We start from the raw sequence: 22,769 nt of genomic DNA on the forward strand, positions 1-22,769 counted from the left end.
GTACGGGCCAGGAGTGGTTTCAAGTGCTTCACACGTTACTCATTTAGGCCTCATGATAAGTCTATGAAAGAAGGTGACTTTGCACTTAAGAGAACTGAAGACAAGGAATGCAACCACTTGCTGAAGGTGCTTAACAGAATGAGATTAGAACCCAGGCCACTGGCCCTTCACCCCCATGCTACAACCAGTGGAAGAGGACCTGTGTGATCCGGAAAGGAGAAAGCTGGCGAGTCCGTCTCCATCTGGATCTAATCCCACTGCCACCACATCACAAAGGGAGACAATAGATGTTGGAATTTTTATACCTTGTCTTGACAAACATAAAGACCCTTACCAGGGTCTTAGAAAGGAACAAGGCCCTGTCCAGTGGCAGAGCCAGAAATGTTGAACTGCATAAAATTAGTGTAGCCTGGTTGGAGACCTCTCCTCTGATCAGCTAGCAAACCAGGACAGAAAATCATTATCAGAAAGCCCAGCCTCATCTCATACTTCCTGTCTCTACCTGCTGTCTTACTAGGGATCTGCTACAGCCAACCCCAAACTCTACTCAGTTCCCTGTGTTCCAGGTGTGTGCGCAATTGCAGATCAGGGCCCGGGGAACAGCTGTGCACAGGCCGAGTTTTCCTCTTAACACGTAGCATTAGAATCCCCCTAATAGACTGTGTAAGAACTTTCCTCGGTGAAACATCTCTCACCTCCTCTCTGCCCACAGCCAAAATCGATCAAATGCTTCCAACTGGCTTGCCTATCTCTTTAACTTTCACCCTCTTTCCAGCTCCGTGACCCCTACTCTGGTGCAGGTTCTCACCCTTTTTCACCCCTCTTCCTTTAACAGCCCCTTCATCAGCCTCCCCCTCACCTCAGCCCCTCTAGACAGTCTTCCACTCAATATTAGGTGACCTTTCTAAAACAAATCCAACCATCTAACTCCAGGCCAAAAAAAATACCTACGGTGGTTCTCTAAGACCTATGGGGAAAAAAAAATAGAAATAGAACTGCATTAGCACAGTATTTGAGGTCTTTAAATCAGTAACCAGTATGCTGATAATTGCATAGTGTGCAAAACTTTTCACGTCTATTTTCTCATTTAATCCTCCAAAGAAAACCTCTGCCCCAGCAAGCCCTTTAGCCATTCCCTATAGTGTTTTCTCTGCTCCAACCACATCAAGGTACTTGCCCTTTCCACATCCTTTTCTTCTCGTGTGTTCTATGCTGTTTTCTACCTTGTATACACTTTTCTATGTTCTACACCTTATGAAAAGTGTTGTTTTTTCTTTCTGTTCTCTTTATCCTTTGTTTCTATCATAAACCTAGTAGTACTAAATCCCATGTCTCCCCTTCAAAGCATTCTCCAAGAGCTGGATAACTATGTGGTAGAGGCCAAGCACCACCATCTACTTGTAAATTTTTTTTTTTTTTTGGAATACAGCCACACTCCTCTATTTACTATTGTCTATGGCTCTTTCAGTTCTACATTGACAGTGTTGAATAATTGTCATAGCAATATTGACCTAAGAGACTAAACTCTTGGCCCTATATAGAAAATATCTGGTGACCCTGCTCAACTTCATGTTGAGGACAACCAGATGCCCTCAGGAGCACCAAGACTTGAGCCTATGAGGTCTCATGGAACCCTATGACCTGGCTCTGATTGAGGGGATCAGATTTGACTGGCAGATTATTTCACCAGCAGGTGCAATACTTCGTTCATGAGATTGGGCTGCCAACGTAATCCTGATACCCTGATTTTAGAGGGCTCCCACTCACGTACCATGAGGGATGGTTTCATGATGTTAACTTATCAATGGCCCACCCTTTGGCTGGAGACACATGTGACTGTACCAGTCACAGCTGGTATAACAACTTACACACAGCTGCACTTCTACTGCCATGCCACATCACCCACAACGTTCAAGATAAGTGGTGATTGCAGTGAGCATCACTTACCCTTCTAACCCTGTGCTTCCTGAACCTGGTATCAGAGGAACACCCCATTCCCTGGACAGGCTCCATACCACGTGGCAGGCAGTCCTGTGGGTGGTCACACATTTGTTTGTTTCAGTAGGTTTTCTAGACTGTTGTTCCACAACGCCAACTGGCCCTTTAATCAACGTCCCTTCTTGCCTCTGATCAATGTAGTCACATTGTGCTCTCCTGGTTGGCCCCTCAAGTCAGGTTGAATGAGAGACAGTAGTGATTCCTTGAATGAATAGATTCCTTTCTTGTTCTTCCCGCAGTCCTCTCACCTGTCCTTTCCAGTGGTAGTGGTGTGTGGAAGGCAAGGGTAAGGACAACATGGAAAGATGTCATAGTCTAGAAAGGGAGTAATGAAGACATGGTTGGAAGATGTATCATCACGTATTTAGTTATAAAATTCCAAACAGCAAATTTAACATGATCTGAAATCAAATGATTATGTTACTTTTTATTTTCTGGGAGACACTTGCATTGATCAACAGCACACAGTAACCACCTTTGAGAGAGTGGCTGAAAGCCAGGGCTCAGGCAGAGCACAAGGGATGGATGATACAGCATCATGAGTAATGGTGGAACCAGCCTTAAATAAATGGTGTTAGAACTAGAGAGATAAGAAATTCTAAATCACTTCAACATAAGAAGCTTCCGAACAGCTACAGCATGGTGACTAACAACACATTACGAACTTTCTCTCAAGGTTAGAAGATATGAAATCAGCCTGGAATGGCACACTTGACAAAGAACTTGAAGAGCTAGCTCCTGGACTTGAACAGATATGCATGGTGCCTGAAATGATGAAGAATCTTCACCTGTACTGAGGGACAGTGACAAAATCCCCAAGTACCTCTTGTCTACTCATAATCCTAAAATTTCATCATTAAGTCATTCTGTCTGACATGAGCTCATTAACTTTTGAAGAAAAATGTTAATTACAATTTTTATAGAAAAGATCCTCATCCAAAAATATTTGCATAGACTCATTCTGAAGCAATTCCTCCAACCAGGTGACGTTATATTCCGATATATCATGGGGCAGGTCAAATGTCCCAAACGTGAGCCAGGCTGGCGGCCTCAACTGCATCCAAATCATATGAACTAGTTAGGAAAGATGTAGTTTCCCAAAATAAGATTTCCAGAGATGAGAAAACAGAACCAGAACGGGCTAAAGTTAATAGATATTTACTCTACCCCTCGTATGGGAAGTTAGTATAATTTCTCATCTACATGAAGCACCTAAAAAAGGGAACCATTGGGCTTTGTGTGTAAGGCTCCATAGAAAGTCATGTAGCCAAAGGAAGGGTCCACATTAAATCCAACAAATTACCAGGCGCAGTGGCACATGCCTGTAATCCCAGCCCCTCTGGAGACTGAGATGGGAGTTCAAAGTCAGCCTCAGCAAAAGTGAGGTGCTAAGCAACGGAGACTCCGTCTTTAAATAAAATGATAAAATAGGGCTGGGGATATGAATCAATGGTCAAGTGCCCCCGAGTTCAATCCCTGGTTACCCCACCCCAGAAATTTGCATTTGGCAATAGGATTCTATCCAGGGTTTCAGATCTGATGCATTAGCCAGCTTTTCTTTGCTGCAACCAAAAAATATCTAGTGAGAAAAACTTAGAGGAGGAAAAGTTTATTTGGTGCTTGTGGTTCAGAGGCCTCAGCCTATGGTCAGCCAGCCCCGTTGCTCTGGGCCTGAAGAGAGGTGGAACAGCACTGCAAAAGAATGTGCCGGAGGAAAGCTGTTCAGTTTAAGGCAACGCGGAAGCAGAGAGCGCGAGAGAAGATGGGCACAATATACAGCACAAGGCCATACCCACAGTGACTGACTTCCTCTAGTGGCACTGCGCCGGCCTAGGGTTACCACCTGGTAGTCCATCCATATCGTGAATCCATCAGGTGGTTATTCCACTGATGAGGTTGCAGTTCTCATAAACTATTCTCTTCACCTTTGAACATTCCTAACACAAGAACTTTTCAGGAGACACCTCATGTCCAAACTATAGCTTCTGGCAAAGACTTGGCATGAGAAGATTGGGAGTCATTTCGGCTCCTGTTTCTTAGCTGTGTGATATTGAACTGTCAAACCTCTCTGCATGCGTTTAAATTTGGAACACTGGGAATTTCCTTACAACATTACCATTCACGTTAAAAGTTGACATACCTAAAGGATTAAGCCTACCAGCATATAAGAAACTGTGGGAATTGTGGTAAATTTTAAGGACCTGGTATTTTATTTTATTTATTTATTGACAAACTCTAAAATAGCACGTCCTATGTGCCAGGCAGTGTTCCAAGTACATCATAAATATTAATTCATTTGATGTGGTAGTGTATCCTCATTTTATAAGTAAGGAAAAGAAGGCCCAGAGATTTTCAGTGAAATAAAATTTCCAGAGATGAGAGGTCATGAGCTAGATGAAAAATGTGTCAGGATTCAAACTCAGGCCATCAGAGTCCATAGTCACTAAGCTCTGCTGATGCTCAGAAAACAATAACTATTATTATTGTTCAACACACGGTAGCACTTTATTGTCATTGTTGTTATAAATGAGAAAACTAGAATCTAAAGGCACCAAAATTGAAGCAAAGCTAAAAATAAGTCCTGGGTCTAATGTTTCCCAGTTCACTGTCCTGTCTACTCTAATGCACAACATCCTACTGAGAGAAGTTATGTACGTAGGAGTAGGATTTTGTCTCTTCCACCAAAGGAGATCTTTCTTGCAATGCATCACGTTATCAAGAAAACAAAATTTCCCATAGTAGACTTTAATTGCATGTAAAATACAAAGACAAGTGAGTGAAACTTTCCTCGATTCTAGATAGAAATAAGCAACATTCCCTACTGGAAATGTTCCACAGGGTTTGGGAGTCACTGTGTCAAGCTGTACAAACAGCAGCATCATGATTGCATTTATAAAGCACGTTGGCAGCTCCTATGGGTATCAGCATCTGCAGAGACTGGAGGACCTACTGGGAAAGACATTGCAGTGTCGGAAGTTAGTCATTCTTAAGGTCTCCAGGGAGTTGAGTTTTAACAGTGTGGCTGCCTTCCGAAGACTGAAATAGTCATAAATTCAAGGCAAAATCCCTACAGCCAGACCCATTTTCAGCATTTCCCTGGAATTTTACTTCTCTATACTATGGAAGCACCCTTCCTCTCTAAGACTCATTCAGGCCAAGGCATGACAAACGGTAACTTGACTATTTGGGGTTTTCAGAGGCATGTGATCTTGGTCCCAACTACTCAACTCTGTTCCTATAGCAAAAGCTGTTATAGACAACGCCCCACAGGACGGGAATAGCAGTGTTCTGCTAAACTTTAGAAAAACAGTGGGCTCAGTTTGCCCACGGGTGGTAGATCTTCTGACGCCTGGCATAAATCCTCCATGCTTACCAGGGGCTTCCATATCAGCTCCTATAAGTGCCAGACCCCAGGCTTCCTCGCCTTTCCAACACTTGTGTCAGAACCTCGGCTGCTGTGGGTCTCAGCCTGCTCAGGTCCAAGAATCTTCATTCACTTCCAGACCCACATTCAGCCTGTTGCAAGGTCAACAGCCAGGCACTTGGCCTCTGACCCTAAACACCCCCAGTCTCCAGTCACAAACTCTCAGTCTATCTAACCCGCGTTCTTCTCACTTCACCTCTCCAGTATCAGCATCATCTCTAGGACCACACCATGCAATGCAGTAGCCACTCACCACATGTGGCCACCGAGAACTTAACATCTGACCAGTTGAAATGAGATGTGCCCTGGGTATAAAAAACACCAGCTTCTGTGTGGGAAAACTCAGAAGGATAGAAAAGATCTGATTAACCAACTTACATCAGCAACACATTAAAACTAGAATATTTTATATACTGGTTAAATAAAACATTCTATTGAAATTATTGAACCCTATCTCTTTTCAAGTGTTGCAGAAAATTTGAAAATATAGTTGTTCCCATTTTTTCATAGGGGATACTCTAAACCCCCAGTGTCTGAAGCTACGGATAGTACCAAACCTTATATATACACACTCCTATATAGGATTTACATGCAAGAGAGTGTGTGTTTGTATTTTTTTCCTATACACATACCTGTGATAACGTCTATATAAGTAACGAGAAATAAAATAGAATGATGTCATACTAAAAGTTATATAAATATTCTCTCTCTATATATATATATTATATAGATATAGAATCTTTCTCTCTCCCCCATTCTCCCTCTCTCCCCCAGATATCTTAATGTACCATACTAGCCGCAGTTGATCATGGGTAACTAAATTCATAGAGTGTGAAACTGCAGATAAGGGGTAACTATTGTTTCGTGCCTTTGCATTTGTGAGTTGTACCATGTTTTTATTGGGTAGCACTTTCCTAAATGTCTTCCTTTTTCTCCAAATCCATCAACACTCACCTTTTCCACCTATCTACCTGTTCAGCCTAGGACCAGTGACATATCAGTTCTAACACTTCTGTACCAAGACCTGGAAGTCCTCACCCCACTGTTCTTCCATTCTTACCTGAAAACCCCCAGTGTCTAGAGAACACCAAGTAGCTATCTGCCACTGCTGTGTGGAACTCCAGAAAAAAAATTTTTTTAAATGTACCCAACTGTGCAGAGAACTGGGCCACCTCATGTTCTTGGCTTTAATCTGTGTTGGACTTTTAGTGTGGCTGGTCTTTCCTTCCTCTGATTTCTCATCAGGTTCCAGCTCTTAATGTAGATAGTCCCTGACATCATATCTATAGATGTTTGCAGCCGTTTCCCATCCAAGACCCTGGGGCACCCTCTCCATCCACAGCTACAAATCTTCTCCCTCCCATAAGACCAGTTCAAATTTCTGTCACAAATTTCTTCCTATTAATGGCAGACCACAAGCTGTCCTTCTCTGAACTGTTACTGCACCTGATCTCTATAGCACACATTACAGTCCTTGCAGGGCAAGTCTTTCCACCATACTGTTGAGCGTACATGTCTCCAGGAGACACTCAACTGCAAATCCCCTGAAGTTGAGGGCTGCTGACTTAGAAATGGTAGTTCAAAAGATGCAAGAAACAAAGTAGAATGAAGCCCAGATAGATTGTTGGCCAACAAATTGTTGCTGGATTCAAAACATGTTTAAGAAACAGAGATGATACAATAGGCAACTCGAAAACGAGTAGAAAATGGGGGGTAGTCTCATGAAAAACATTGAGGTATGGGGGTAGAGCTTGAGGGGACAATGCTTGCCTAGCAAGTGTGAGGCTCTGGGTTCCATTTCCAGTGACAAAGGGGGGAAAAATGCAACCTGGTCCCAGGATTGTCCAATGAAATTGTCATGCTGGTGGTCTCCTTGCTTGGCAGGCAGTGAATGGAGCCTGGAGCTTGGCCATAGGAGCAACTTTTTCAAACATGTCAGTCCAATAAATCTAAAGTCCTATTTCTAAATGCACTTGTCCTCTCACCTCTTCTGGTGGGACAACACATTTTTAAAACCTTTCTGAAAACTAATAAGTCCACAGTGAAGAGTCTTAGAAATGCTCACGCAGTTAACCCAGGAATTTCACTTTGGAGGTTCTATCTAAAAGACATGCTTAAAGATGCACAGATGTTTTGGGGAAAAGCTTTATCAACAGTAAAACTGAACAAACAAAAACATCCTAGAGCAGAGTAACAGCTCAGCAAACCACAAGACGTGCATGCAATGAAATACTGATAACATGCATGGGAGGAGACTAAACTCTGTGTGGTGCCCACTTACACGGGGCTGAGAGAAGTATGTAAGTAGTAGTAGGATTTTGTCTCTTCCACCAAAGGAGATCTAAGTTTGTCTAAGTTGATTGCCTGGGGGAAGAGTGGAAATAGAGAAGCAGAAATGAAGAGAAGGAGGAGAGGCTGGCAGAGTTCCCAAAAAACACCATGCTGCTAAAAACAATAAAATGATGCGCATATGGCGTCATGCCATTGACGTGTTTATGTGAAACTGTGTGTGTGTTTAAATAAAAGGTCATAAAAGGAAGTCTATAGGAAATTATATAAAGAGGAAAAAGGAGTTGCTGTGTGTATTGGAATTATGAAAAAATTCTTCATCCTAAGTCATTGCATTCTCCAGATTTTAGACAATGACCCTGTATCATGTTGATAACGGGGCTAGAAGTAAATAAAATGCTGAATCAGATATAAACCCAAATGACACCCATCACCATGCAGTGATGTCAAAATTAAGCGGGGTTGGACTTGCCTCCAAGAAAGCCCAGCTTTTAAACTCTATGTACCTAATGATCTATGGAAAGAAGCTTGTGATCTCACAAAGGTTCTGTAATTCCATTTGATTATGGTAAACAATAAATTTATGGGAGGGCAGAGTTAAAAGTGAACAGAAACCTGTTTATTTACAATAAATAAATGGGGAGTTTAGGAATGGAGAGGGTCTCCAATTCTTGGTAGCTGTGGTACTTCTCAGTGGAACTCAAGTCAGTCATTGTCACTCTGCTCTCTTGGCTACAGTCAGACCCTGTTGAGGGGCTGGGAATCTCGTCCAGGGTGGTCAAGACAGCCTTACCCCCAGAGAGTGCTGCTCATGTGCAGTTTTGTCCAAGAGAAGCCAGGCTTCATGAAAGCCTGAAGTTGGTTCCAGAAAGGTAAACCTGAGACAGCAATGTTAGGATTCCAACTGCTCTGGTTTCACATCCTTCTTAAAACGCTCCCTCAGGCTCAGAAGTCCTGAAAGCACGGTGCCCAAACAAGCAGCAGTAGTACCTGGGAATTTGCTTGCCATGCAAATTCTTTGGCTTCTCAAACATAGAATCAAGAATTCCAGGGGAGGGAGCCACCTATCTGTGTTTTAAACAAGCCTCCCAGGCAATTCTGGTGCTTCCCGAAATCTGAGAACCACCGTCCAAATCAGGTGGCTGTGGACAATTCCCTCGCCCCACTAAACCTCAGTGTTTTCCTGTGGCAAGTTGAAAATAAAACCTGACTCGAAGCCTTATAGGAGACGGAAGTAAAGCCCTCTGCGCAAAAGGGCACTCACCGATTCACATCACTGTTGTCTCTCTCTCGGATGCTTTAAAAATCTATCTTTTGATAGGCTGAAGTTTTTCAAGACACTTGAGTATTTGCTGGATGCCAAGAATTGAGGGCATCACTGTCAGATTGAATGAAATAAAGTACTGGAGACAGATAAGCAAGGAAACATGCAAATAATGTTTTTTTTTTTTTCGTTTCATTTCTTTTCTCTTTTTCAAAAGAGGTAGAAGGTAGAAAGGGATTTCAATTGAGATGCAAGGAACTTGTGCTCCAGCTCTAACTCTGTGTGTGTCCCTTTCTGTGTGGAGCCACACAGGACAGCAGAAGAGAAAGGCCACCTGGAGGGAGGTAACTCGGGGTTCGAATCCCACCTCCACTGACATGAACAGGAAGTCTCAAGGGCATGGCATGGCCATGCGCAGCACGTTGCTGCTCATGAGGTTGGGGATGGCACCTCCTTCCTATCCTTTACCCCACCAAGTCAGTCTTTGTAAAGAAGGAAAAAAACAATGGGCAGTGTTCCCCTTGTAAGACAGGGAGGGACTGTCCCCTACAATCCTCTCCCCCTGGTTGACACTTTTCATCTTAACTCTCCCTTCAGCAACTCCTCATGATGTTAAGCAGCTTCGGAAATTGAGGCTAACCTGAATTTTCCCTGCCACTCAAACGCAGACATCAGAGCTGTCACTGACCCCTCCCAGCTTGCTAGCAACCAGAGGGACCACTGGGCCTGACAAACCATGGACAGAGACAAACTTGGGCTTTGTCATTTTGAATTTGCCACCCAGAAAAAGTAAGAATTAGAGCATAGCCATCCAACTAGACAGCTGCTCCTCCACCTTCAGGAAGCATCGGGGCAAGATGGATTCTATGCCTTTTCCAACTTCCACAGCTGCATTCCTTGCCTGAGTTGGACTGCAGGTCCTTCCTTGCTCTATATTCAGAGCCACAGGGTAGCATCAAGCTTTGGTTCTCAAATTTCTCTCTGCCTCCCTCTTATGAGGACCCTATAATTACATTTGGGGCCTACCTGGATGAACCAGAATATTCACCCCATCTAACATCTGGGATTAATCACATCTGCAGACTCCCTTTTGCCGTGTAAGCAGCATTCCTGCTTACAGGAACTAGGACTTAGATGTCACTTGATGCCAGAGGTCAGCCCGCCACATTCAGAAACAAGTGTCTTTTCTGTTAGTGATTAATTCCTCTGGTAAAATAACAAGCAGTTAAGATTGCTATTTTCACTTCCATCAAGTCTAGGAAGAGTATAATCAACCTTCATGTCATAACATGGCAAAGAACGCCTCTTAACATCTGGGCAGGTGTAAGTGAGAAGGCAGGTGTGGCACCCTCTGTACTCTCAAGTCTGGTTTTCTGCCCTGAAAAAACAGAGAACAGAGTCATGCTGTGAAGACAAAGGAGACCATGTGTAAGATGGGAGCCTAACATGGAGCTTGCAGGGTGATATTTTCTCTCATTTCCCCCTTTCTAATTTTTGTATGAGAAAAGGGGTAGCTAGAAATGAATCCTGCAAGCTCTGGCTTCCCAACACAGGAATCCCAAAGCTGACTGAAATGCCTCCTCCGTATCCCGCACTTTCCGGGAAACCACTGTCCAGGCCTCCTTAAACCACCCCCCAACCCCTTCCCTATCCCAGTTACCTAGAATCATTTCTTTTCCCAGAACTTAGGCTGACTTCCAAGTTCACCTGCCACTATCTTTCCCCTCCTTCTCCTTCCTCCTCAAGCTCTCCAATCCCCCAAATATTTGCAAGAAGAAAGTCCCAACCCTGTCCTATACCCATCCTTGTGAGACCAAAAAAAAAAATTAAAAAACAAGCTTGAAGGACAGATTGGCAGCTAGAAATGTGATGAGTTTTTGCTGTGCTGCTCTTTTTCCCTTTCTGCTGATGCAACTTAGGCTGTGCATAATTTTAGAAGCTGATAAGCACACACTTCAAGAGATGGTTGTGAGGAAAGAGTGGTTTATATTGTTGGGTTGTGTAGGCTCAGTGCCTGCTCCAGGTGCCCCAGCCTCATCTGTCCCTATCACTCAGATGCTGAGCCCTTTCTAGGGGCCAGGATGGAGTCACTGTTTTAACACAGATTACCTAGAAATTCAGCTGAGCCACCTAAATAATAAGGTCTTCACTTTACAAAGGAGGATGAAGACTCAGTCATTTGAAGACTTGTTTGAGACCCTACAGCTTAGTCAATAACTGTTGTGTGTGGAAATGTTCCAGGTGGAGAATTTCAAGCCCAGCGTCTCCGTTCATTCAGTTCAGGCCATGAGAAGATCACTTTTCCTTCCAGAGCTCATTTTCCATCTCTGACTTTGGTCACAATAATCTCTAGATCTCTTCCATAATCAGAGCTGCACAGTTATAATATTATTATGATATCAACAAGCAAACAGACAAAGAGCATTTTTAAAAAATGGAGCTTCTAGAACTCTTAGAAAACCATTCTACACACATCCCAGCCCCCTCCTAGGAGAACTGGGAGAAAAATGATCCTCCAGTGTCTTCCTCCCAAGTCCAGGGGTACTGGAAGTATTTAAGGCAATACAAAAATGGAAATAAGGGAGGTTGACCAAACAAGAAATGCAAAGAAAGAAACTTCCCAATCAAGGACAGCCACACCTGACAGCCCAGTCCTTCCCTACAGCTAGTGCTACTCTCATCTGAGGGGAAAAACCAGACCGATGTCTACCTCATCTCCTCATGCTCATAAACAGGCCTGTGTGCATGCACCGATTCCCAACACCTGCTCACACGTGCACAAACACAAAGGCTCACATTGAATCAATATAGATTTCATATTAACAATTCATGTGTTTTTTGAGATGCGCTTTACAAGTGACAACAAAATGCACTTCTAAATACTCAAGAGATCAAAGCATCTTTTGTCCCTGGCTGCATCAGCACCTAGTCAAAGTTGATCACCAGAAGGCCTTGGCCATGGCCGAGTTGGTCCACATACCCTTGTAGCAACCTGAATAGCCATGTTAACCAGGGTAGGGCTGAGTTAATGTTAGACATACCGTGTTAGAGTGATAAAGTAATGCCAACAAAGTACCACAAAATGAGTGCTTAAACCACAGAAATTGTCTACTGTTTAGATAGAAGTCTAAAATCAGGGTAAAAAGGGCCATGCTCTCCCCCAAAGTTCCTAAGGAAGGATTTGTCCTAAGTTTCTCTCCAAGCTTCTGGTATTTCCTTAGCATGACTCAGATCTCACTTGGTATTAATCTTGTGCTCATGTCTGTCCAACCTTCTCCTTTTTTTATAAGGACACCTATCATATTGGGTCAGAGGCCCACTGTCTTAACTAGTTATATCTGCAATGACTGTTTTCAAATGAGGTCACATCTTGAGGTAAGGTGGTTAGGACTTTAACACATCTATTATGGGAATCGGACAGAAATCAATCTGTAAAGCAAATAAGTAATAAGGAACAGGGGCCACAATCTAATCCTCAGTCTCCTCTATGAAATAGAATTTGCACTGGATGATTCCTAAAGGCCCTTTCAATAGGGACATTCCAAACCCTAGCTGAAGATCCAATTCTATCACAAATTCTATTTGCAACTTTAACAGCACATAACAATTATGTGGGGCAGATTTTTAAAATGCCACATCTACCCTAGAGCAATTATGCAGTCTTTGTAAGGGTGGAGACTGGATGTATTATATGTCTAGGTGACTGACACAGCCCTTTTAAGATCTCATCTACAATATTCCTGAGACTGAGGTTACATGGTAGCAGACTGAAATACCATCTTACGCAAAATACACAAACTTAACCTTTATCCACACAGGAATCTGTAATAAAAATAGTCACAGATGCTCATAATAGATAACAAAGTAGCTCTAAGAAAGTAGCTATAATTCCAAGGACAACAACTAGAGCTTTGATCAAAACTTCTATTCTAGGGGCTGGGGATGTGGCTCAAGCGGTAGCACCCCAGGTTCGATCCTCAGCACCACATACAAACAAAGATGTTGTATCCGCCGGAAACTAAAAAATAAATATTAAAATTCTCTCTTAAAAAAAAACACATTCTAATAATGTAGAGTTTCACTCCTTCCTGGCAGTTTAGTCCCCCACCCCCTGACCCATGCTTCCTCCAAGCATAGCACTTATTTTATGCTCCTCTGAAGGCCTTTGCATTGGTCTGTGTTCCTTTGCGGACTAGGTGCTCCCCAAGGGCAGGATCTGGGCTATAGTCATTGCTCTGACGCTAATGCCTTATACATGGGTAGTGAATGTCTTTGCAAAAACGACTGAGCAAATGCATCAATATAAAGATTCAAGATGGAAAATTCAAACCAAGTTGTTAACAATGGCTTTTTGCTATAGTAATTTGAAAGAATAGCACATTTGCCACTTTGCCAAGAATGTGCTTTATTTGACTTTATTATGTTGATTGCAAGAGTCCTCATTTGGCACCTCACTTAAGAATATAGCAAGATCTGCTCACTTTTTATAAGACTATGCTTTCTAGCAAAAATACTTTTAAAAAACAAATGAGTCATACTGTGCCCGAGATAACTGTTTCCAAAGAACCAGTAGCTCTCTCCTTTGGAATTAGAATGAGACCTCAGAGATTTATGGTAACTCCTGAAGGATGCAGGGCACACCCAAAGCAGAATGCCTCGTCAGGGAACATTGTTAGATGAATTATTTCAATTCAAATTCTATATGCATACAAAGAGAATGAGAAACATAATTACTGCCTGGAAATATACACATGACTGCAAAATTACAGAGAATGTACACAAATGTTTTCATGACCTCATAGCTTCTTTTCCTTCCAAAAAGAAGATGCCAGTAATATAGAGCAGGTATTATTATCATTTCACAGGAAACTGGAAGCAGAGATGTCTGAAAATGCAAATATTACCTATGCATTAATCTATTAGTAATTATGTGTTCACTGAATACCTATTATGTCCCATGCACAGTGCTTTGGAGAGAATAGAGAGGGGTCAGAGCAGCATCCTTACTTCACGGAAAATTTCATTTTAACATTGGAGAAAAAAGAATAGCAAATAGTTGTTATATCAGACAGGATGATATCTGTCCATAAAATGCTCTCAACAAAGCATGACAGTGACTTAAAATGGAGAGAAGGATCCAAAAGACTGATGGGAAAGCGGTATTTGAGTAGATGTCCTAAAAGGGTCAAGTTTTGATAGGTAGGGCATTAAAAATTGGGGGAAATTGAGGCATGCATCAGGGCTTAGAAGTGCAAATTGCCATAATCAGGGATTATTGCCCAGCCCCATTACCTGATGTTCAAGAATAGAAGGGGATATATAATTACGGGAAGGGAGATTCTAAGCAGATCTCTAAAGGCCCTGAGTGTCTGAGGAGTTTGGCAGTGACTTTGAAGATAACCGAGAACCACAAAATTTTTCGAGAACACTTTAATGACTGAAGCAACACTTAAAGTGGATGTTATTGGGATCTGGATCGTCTCCCGAAGGCTCGTGGGTTAAAGGATTACTCCCCAGTGCAGCAATGTTCGGAGATGGAGATTTGGGGAAGTGATTGAAGCTTAAGTGTTCTAACCTTACCCATGGATCATTTCACTGAGGGGGGTTCACTGAATGGTAAAGACTTTAGGAATGAGGACGAGTTGGGGGAAGTAGGTCACTGGGGCCAGGCCCTGGTAGTGTGGATTTTGTCTCTGGTCCTTCTCCCCACCCACACACATCTCTCTCTCTCTCTCTCTCTCTCTCTCTCTCTCTCTCTCTCTCTCTCACAAACACAAGAAGTAGTCTTCTTGACCACTATGAGGTGAGAAGCTCTACTTCACCAGGCCCTTCAGCCATAAGGTTCTGCCTCATGGCAAGCCCAGAGCAGTGGAATCAGCCAGTCATGATCTAAAATTTCTAAAACTGTCAAAAGAAAACAACCTAAAGGAGGAAAGATTTCTCAACTTTTTGTTACTATGACAAAATACCTAACTAACATACAAGTTAAAAAGAAAAAAAAGAACACTGAAAGAAGGGGCACAAATCTGAGATAAACTCAATTGCAGTGTTGATGAGCAGATGGAAAAGAAAACATAGGCCAAACATAGGCTGGAGAGGTCTACCCATCCAGGTGGCATCAGCATTTGTCTCCACATTTTCCAGAAATGCCCCAGCATACAAATAAAAAATATTCCGAAAGGAGCAAAGACATATGAAGAGAAAAAAAGATCCGTCATCAAAATGGAGAAAGCCAGCTTCCTAGAAAAATATCCACTTATGATTATAAGGAGATATTACTTAAGGCAGTCTTTAAAAACTATGAGACAAAGAAATTCTAGCAAATATTATGTGATAATATATAATTACAACATAGCCAAAGGGAAAAAAAAACTCAAATCAGACATAAAGTCAAAAAAACTTCCAGCAAATAGGCAGAAGGAAAAAAATTAAATTTGATAAAAAGTTAAGTGATATAAAAGATTTATAAAGTTATAATCTTATCAGGATTTAGTTAGGACAGCAAGCTAAGTTATCCTGAGTTATGGGATTCCAGAGTTGACGTAGGTGTTGAGTATTAACAGAGTTGAGGAGAACTAGAAGGGGAGTTTGAAGGTAAAGCAGCCACCCACCTGTCCATCTGAGGAGCTCACTGCGCTCACCTGTGGACTGCAAAGACAGGCCCTGGGAGGGGGCTCTGGGCAGCTCCCCAGCCTCACAGCCATGGATGTGTCTGGTGGTGAGCTCAGGACAGCTGTGGTTGACAGGACCCACAATCAAGGCAAAGTGCTGACACATGGCACAAGACAGCAAGGATGGTCTGGAGCCTGCTCTCCCTTAGAGTCTGTCACCATGCCACACCAGAGAGCAGTGGCCACTGCTTCACATCAGCCGTCCAAGTCTCACAGTGACTCTACTTTTGACCAAATCTAATCCACAACCTACAAGGGAAAAGGGGTCTGAGAAAAGTAATTCCATCTTAACCAGATGAGCCCAGCACAAGCCGCCATAATGCCCAAACTTTGATTAATAAAAGCTTAATAAAGCAAGAATTGGAAAAAAAAAATATCTCTAGAATAAAAAAGGAAAGAGGGATACACAAATAATCACAACCAAGAATAAAAGCTGGGCTCAGTGGCATACTCCTGTAATCCCAGTGGCTTGGGAGGCTGAGGCAGGAGGATCTTGAGTTCAAAGCCAGCCTCACCAACTTAGTGAGGCACTTAGCAACTCAGTGAGACCCTGTCTCTAATAAAATGTGAAAAAAGGTTTGGGGATGTGGTTCAGTAGTTAAGCACCCCTGGGTTCAATCCCCAGTACCAAAAAAATAAATAAATAAAACACGAAGACCAAGAAGATTGTAGTTTTGTTTTTGGTTTTGGTACCAAGGATTGATCCCAGGGGTAATTAACCACTGAGTCACATTTCTAGCCAATTTTTTTTATTTGTATTTTTTTTTTCCTTTTTTTGAGACAGGGTCTCAATAAGTTGCTTAGGGCCTAAGTTGCTGAAGCTGCTTTTGAGTTTGTGATCCTCCTGAGCCACTGGATTACAGGCATGAACTACAGTGCCAAGCTAGATTGTAGTTTTAAAAGCTCCCCCACTGAGCACATCTTTGTTGAACTTCCAGATACCAGTCATAATCAGAGGCTCATAAGTGCATTCAGAAAAAGTAAATCACATAGGAATGAATGACTGACTAAATGTCCTGTCAGAAATTCTAAGGACAGAAGATAATAGAGCAATGTCACAGCTCTCAGGGGAAATGCTCCAGAACCCAGGGTTCCAAATCAAGTTCAAGAGCCAGATAAGGTCGTTTAGACATGCAAATATCAAAATAACAGTGAGCTTATTTTCAATGTACCCTTTCTGAAAAAGCCACCTGAGATTTTTCTAACATAACAAAGTCAAAAAAAAAATTTTTGAGGAAGATGCCGGACCCTCACAATGTGTCACTCACCCATATACCAATGGAAAAATAAACCTCAAGATGACAGTTCTGCAGTAAGACTAAGAAATTGAACTGACTTGTTAAAATTGTTCAAATCATTATGGGGAAATCCCCAGACTCCCATGAATTTATGTTTTCAAAGAGTTAAGATATTGGAGGAATAAGCTACAGGGGGAATGATTACCATTGTATATTGTTTTAATGAAATAGTGAAGAAAGCATGTATCTTCTCTTTAAAAACAGAGGAAAAATAGGAAACTGTGATGGGAAAAACTAAAAAGGCCATCCAGAACCAGGCGTCTAGAAAGAGCTCTATGAATACTTATTGAAGATGAATGACCCATCCAAGAAATGGCGATATAAGTACATTATTTGGAATTAGAGATGAAATCACCAGATAGATGGAAAATAGAATTAATAGTCAACATCTCCAGTTACTGGAAGTAGAACTGGAGTGGTGCAGGGTGTTGTTTTCATTCTGAGCATTTCAGTGTTACTGTTTTCATCATGTGCATGTATTCAATTTTTTTTAAAAAGCAGAGATGATTTTGATCACACAGCACTGTGGCTGTGAGACGGTTATTTTTTATGAAACACTGAAGTCTTTAAGGATAAAAAGGCGTCATATGTGCAGCCTACTCTTAAATGTTTCTGAAAAATACAGTGTGTGAGTGTGAAGAGAGAACAAGAGTGTCAAAATGTTAATACCTGGGGAATCAGAGTGGAGGATGTTATCCAAGAATTCGTTGTACTAGTATTGTAACTCTTCTAAAAGCCTGAAAGAATTGAAAGAAATAATTTTCAAAATGTAAAGGTTATTTAAAAATGTTAGTAAGGCATAGTGATATTTTAGCTTCTTTTTAACAATGTAGTTTAAGAAAATATCTAGCACCTTTACATAGGCTTAAGTTCTTCAATAAAAAATTATAAAACTCAGAGAAAGACTTTTCTATTAAGCATACAGGAAGGATTTAAATATGAATATTTTAAAATCTGGTATAGAAGATAGAATACAATTTTTGAAACACACATTATGTAAATGTTTATATATTCCGTGGGTGCAAAATATCTGTTATATCAATATTAATTTAAATCTCAACAGCAACATTCAGCAAAATAAATATTCTCATGGTATTTCTATTATTGCATTTTTTATGAAAAATTTGTCAGCACAAAGTAACCAGTTGTCATTTTATAGAGCATAAGCCAAAAGCAAATAAAATTGTTGTAGAAGAATATTTGAATTAATGCATAAATCAAAATATTTGAAATATAGTATTTACTCTCCAGTTGATTGGAAAGTGATTGCATGACTTGTTTAGCTGAAAGATTAACTTGCTTTCCTGTCAATAAAATTTAATAAGAGAGGTGGGGGAATCTGCAAGACAGATTATAACAGAAAAGATGGACATCGTGAAAACTACTCAAGGAAGCAGCAGGAAGGATGCAAAATGTGTACGTGGTCAAGGGTGGTGCTGTGAGTGAAGGGGGGAAGTCAACAGAAAAGCCAGTTTGGATCAACACAGTACTGGCCATGTCTTAAGAGAGGCAGTAACTGATACGAACCAGGCAACCAGCGGGAATTCCCAAACCCAAGACCAGCAAACAGATGAGAACCTACAACAGTCCAGAAGGGAGTCAATACCCCTAGGTTCCCAAGCCCCACTTAACCATGACTCCTACATCAGCAGTGCCCCAAATGTCACCACAGAGGGATCCAATGTTCCCACAAAGAGGAACCAAATGTGTGGCATCACGGGTCTCGGCTTGCACACCAGGGGACTTACCAGATGGCCAAGGGTGTTATGACTTAATTGAGTTCCTTTTACTCAAAGTGGACCATGATGCAGCCACCTGTGCCATTCAGGGAGAGAAGTTGGGAGCTCCCAGAAGTAAAAGGGGCTTTGCCAGCTGCTGGGATGGTCCCTCAGTCCCTCCCTTTACCCACAGGAATAGCTCCCCTGGTTCAACAGGAGGCAAACTCACCAACTTGGTTTTCAACAAGTTTGCCAGCACCTCACATCCCCATTATGGAAGTCAAGTTGCTTGGAGACGCAGGCCTGCCTAAAGATGCATGAGCCAGGGCTGCTCTCGGGTTCTACCTAGGGTACCGCATTTGTTACCGAAACCTCAGTCCTTGTCCCCAGTGCCAATCCAATAGCGAGGACATGGTCTTGAGGAAAAGGGAACAGGTTTTATTGCTTTGCTAGCAAAGGAGAAACACAAGGGAATCCTGTCCCAGAGGCTGTGGTTCTAGAAAACCTAATTTGGAATGGAGGGGTGGTAAATTTAGTTTGGGTTCTGCTGTGTGTGTTTGAGATGATGGATCATCATTGTGAACATACACAATAGTTGAGAGGGAGGTGGAACTGGAGATAGAAATTTTGGGACCCCTGGCCATCAGCACATGATAATTGTAATTGTGAAAGTGAAGTAGAGCCCTGAGGAAGAGGCCAGAGAGAAGAAAGGGAGCCGAGAACAAGAGCTCCGGTAATGGCCTGGGGTGGAGGGAGGAGGAAAGGAGCCACGGGAGGCAGGAAAAGGTTGAAGATGGCGACCCTTCCTAGTGCAGGGAGGAGTCCAGGATGGGAGGGAAGTTCTGCCAATGGACAACACTGAAGAGGACGTGGAGGTCCAGTACAAAATAAGGACTATTGGTTTAGAAGAACAGAACGGCATGGTCAGCATTTGAGTAAACAGTAGGATTGGACAGAGGCAGCCAGATATTAAACTGTCAGTGATTGAGGGGGGAAAGGGGGACTCGAGGCAGCGACCACTGCTGAGAACAATGAAAGGCAGGAGGGACCCTCAGAGTCCTCCAGGTGGACCATCTGAGTGCGTTTGGTGTAGAACTGGGATTAGAACCTGGGTTTCTCCATCCTCCTTCTCATATCCACTACCGTCTTCCACGTCAGATGCAGGTCTGGTTTATATCAGTGGTTAAGACAGAGACCTGGTGCTGTTGATCAGCAGGGGTGTAAGAACATTCTCATGGTCTTCGTTACTAGAACCTAATCTGCAAACAGCTTCGAGGTCTCAAAAATGAGTCAGGGGCACAACCGGATAAGAAAACTGAAGGCCAAGAGTGCATCAAGAATTAATGCAATTCCCAGAAAAGATTTTAAGCATTTCTCAATATATTTCTCCAGATGGAAACAACAATACACTTAATACGGATAAATATTTTCACCAAACCTACTTCTTTTGACCTTTTAATTTGAAGTCTAAGTCATTTTTGTTTGTTTTCCTCTTTAAAAGCTTTTAAAGCTTTTCTGAGAATCTTTGGATTCATTATTAAATTTTTTTGTAGTACATGAAGCAAAAAACTAAAACAAAAAGCAAAAACACCTAAAGAAAATAGTGGCCATTATATTAAAAGTTCCATATTCTTTTGTTAAAATTCAGGCTCAAACTACTAGAGTTTTCTAAATACTTTTTGTAATATGATATATAAGACTACAGCACAAATGACTGAATCTTTGGGGCATAAAAGCTGGCAAAAACAATAAAGTTTTAGAATCATGCCCAATCCATGTACCAAGTAATCTCCTGATATTGCAAGCATATTTCAGCGATTTCATCATTAAAAGTCCTAGCAGAGCAACATTTTTAAGCTATACCAAACAGACTTAAGCCAAATCAATGTTACTCCTGAAAACCTGTATAATTTAAATCCTGCCCTTAAGAGGGTACTTGCTCTGTTTGGGGGTGGGGAGGAGATAGATTACCAGAAAAAAAAATTTAGCTTAATCTCCAGGAGAAAAATTCTTGTCACACACTTGATGCTTTGCCTTCTTTTCCTCAAGCAAAACTTTGCAGCAGGTTCTCCGTTTTTCTCTCAGCATCTGTCCCAGCAGGAAACAGACCAAAGAAGAAAATTTTGCCTCCTGAATCTCCTTTTCCATCTCAGTTATAGTCCTGAGGAAATGAAAGCAGACCACAGCTATAGCGTTTCTAGCCAAGAGATATTTCATTTTTATTCAAATGGTTTAAGCTCCATAAAGTATATGAAGCTGTATTTTTCAGACTTCAGAGAATATGGCAAATGTGTCTTTTCTCAGCATCATTTAATATTCGACAACTTGCTGCTAAATGATTTTGCTATCTAAATATAGTCTTTATTGTAGAGTTTCTATCCATTGGGGTGGGGTTTTTCTTTTAAATCTTCTGTCACTATGTAATCTTAAACTCATTGTTTGAAGCATAGAATTATTACTTTTTTGTTGCTGACAAGGTAGGAAATAATTCTTGGAGACACATTATATTCAAGAACCATGTATTTGTTCCAATGCCCAGGAGTGAGATGCTTTTGAGAAATAGCATACTTAGTAATGGCACATTCCAGAAGTGAGAGGAGAGACAGCATTTGGGATACAGTTCTATGGCTGCCTGAATCTCTCAATCACATTCATGCTCACAATTTGAAACTCTGCCCTTGCATGATTCCTGCCTCTAATTGAGACTTTGGCACCGTATTTGACCCCATGAATGGTTTCAGTTCCTTACCTGGTATGCCCTTCTGCAATATTTACTATGCATTATGATTATTATGAGATTCTATTTGATTCATCCTGATTATCCCAGGGCCAAGGGCAGTATCCAGACTCTAGTGAGCACATAGCAAATTCTCATGAGAAAATAAAGAAAAGGAGATACTGGCCAAACTTAAAATTAGAAAATAATGAAATGTCTATCTGTGTATAAGTTAAAACAATACAAGTGAGAGTCTGGCAATCTTGGGAACAACAATTCCTGGTATTCTCCAATATCTATAACCCAGACTGCAGCATTGTGAGTCTACTGCAAGCCACATTCCCTGACTATAAGCTTGACATTCAACACATCCCACTGTGGAGAATTTAAGACAGTCTTCTGGTTGAAGGACTGAGTATACCAATTCAGCTTTAGGCAGCTCAGAGGGGTCTGGGCTGTGGAGGTAAAGAAAAGCTGGACTCTACCCAGGATTATCTAACCAAGTGGTACCATCTTAGACATTTCAGTCACCCCAGTGGGTTTGATATAAAACTCAGGGATTTAGATCACATCTAAAGAAGATTCTTCTAAAATTCTTGATATAATTCTTTCTTGCAAAGCTTACACTAACAGTTTTGCATTGCAAATCAAACTTGCCACTTGTTATCCTCTCTCACCTCTAAGCAAACACATTTTTCTTCCGAGTCTCTTTGCTTAAGTTCTCTTGAATTAGAAACAGCCTCCTTCTCTGATGTTTTTGGTCCTTAAAGAGTTCTAGTCTCATTCATCTATTATTTGTAATTCACTTCCCTTATCTGTTAAAGAGCCATCCCGTAAATTGTCTTTAATTAGCATGTATTGAGTACCTACCACATTCCGGAATCCATAATCAACCTCCATCTTAGCAAAACTCCAAGAGGATTTCCACAGTTTATTATTTCCTTTCCCTGCCTCCTTCCATCCCCCATATTTGACTATACTGAAATCAAAATTAATTTCAAAAATATTTTAACCAGTAAGAGTTAATAAAACTAACAGAATGTATAACAAGGAAGTGAATTAAGTTCCAGAGAGAATAAGAGGCTTCCCTGAGTTTTGCAGGCTGAGGCTGGCGACGAGTCATTTCTTCTTGTTGATATAGGTACCAAAGAAAGAAATGTTAGGCAGAGTCCAGTACTGTGAAGGGAAGGGAGGCAACAAAGAAGGGAGCCTGGTAGGCCACTAGTCAGCTAGCCAGGAAGATGAGACCAGAGAGTGAACTGTCAAAGGATGCACAGGATGATCGTGGCTCAATACCTCAGCCAGGGATCATGACCTGTGGTCTCTACTCTGCAAAGTGACTCTTGGGAGGGTTGTGGTATTGAAGGACTGAGAGCCATGTAGCTTAATGG

Source organism: Marmota marmota, unplaced genomic scaffold (genome assembly GCF_001458135.2).
Source record: "Marmota marmota marmota unplaced genomic scaffold, marMar, whole genome shotgun sequence".
NCBI classification, from domain to species: domain Eukaryota; kingdom Metazoa; phylum Chordata; class Mammalia; order Rodentia; family Sciuridae; genus Marmota; species Marmota marmota.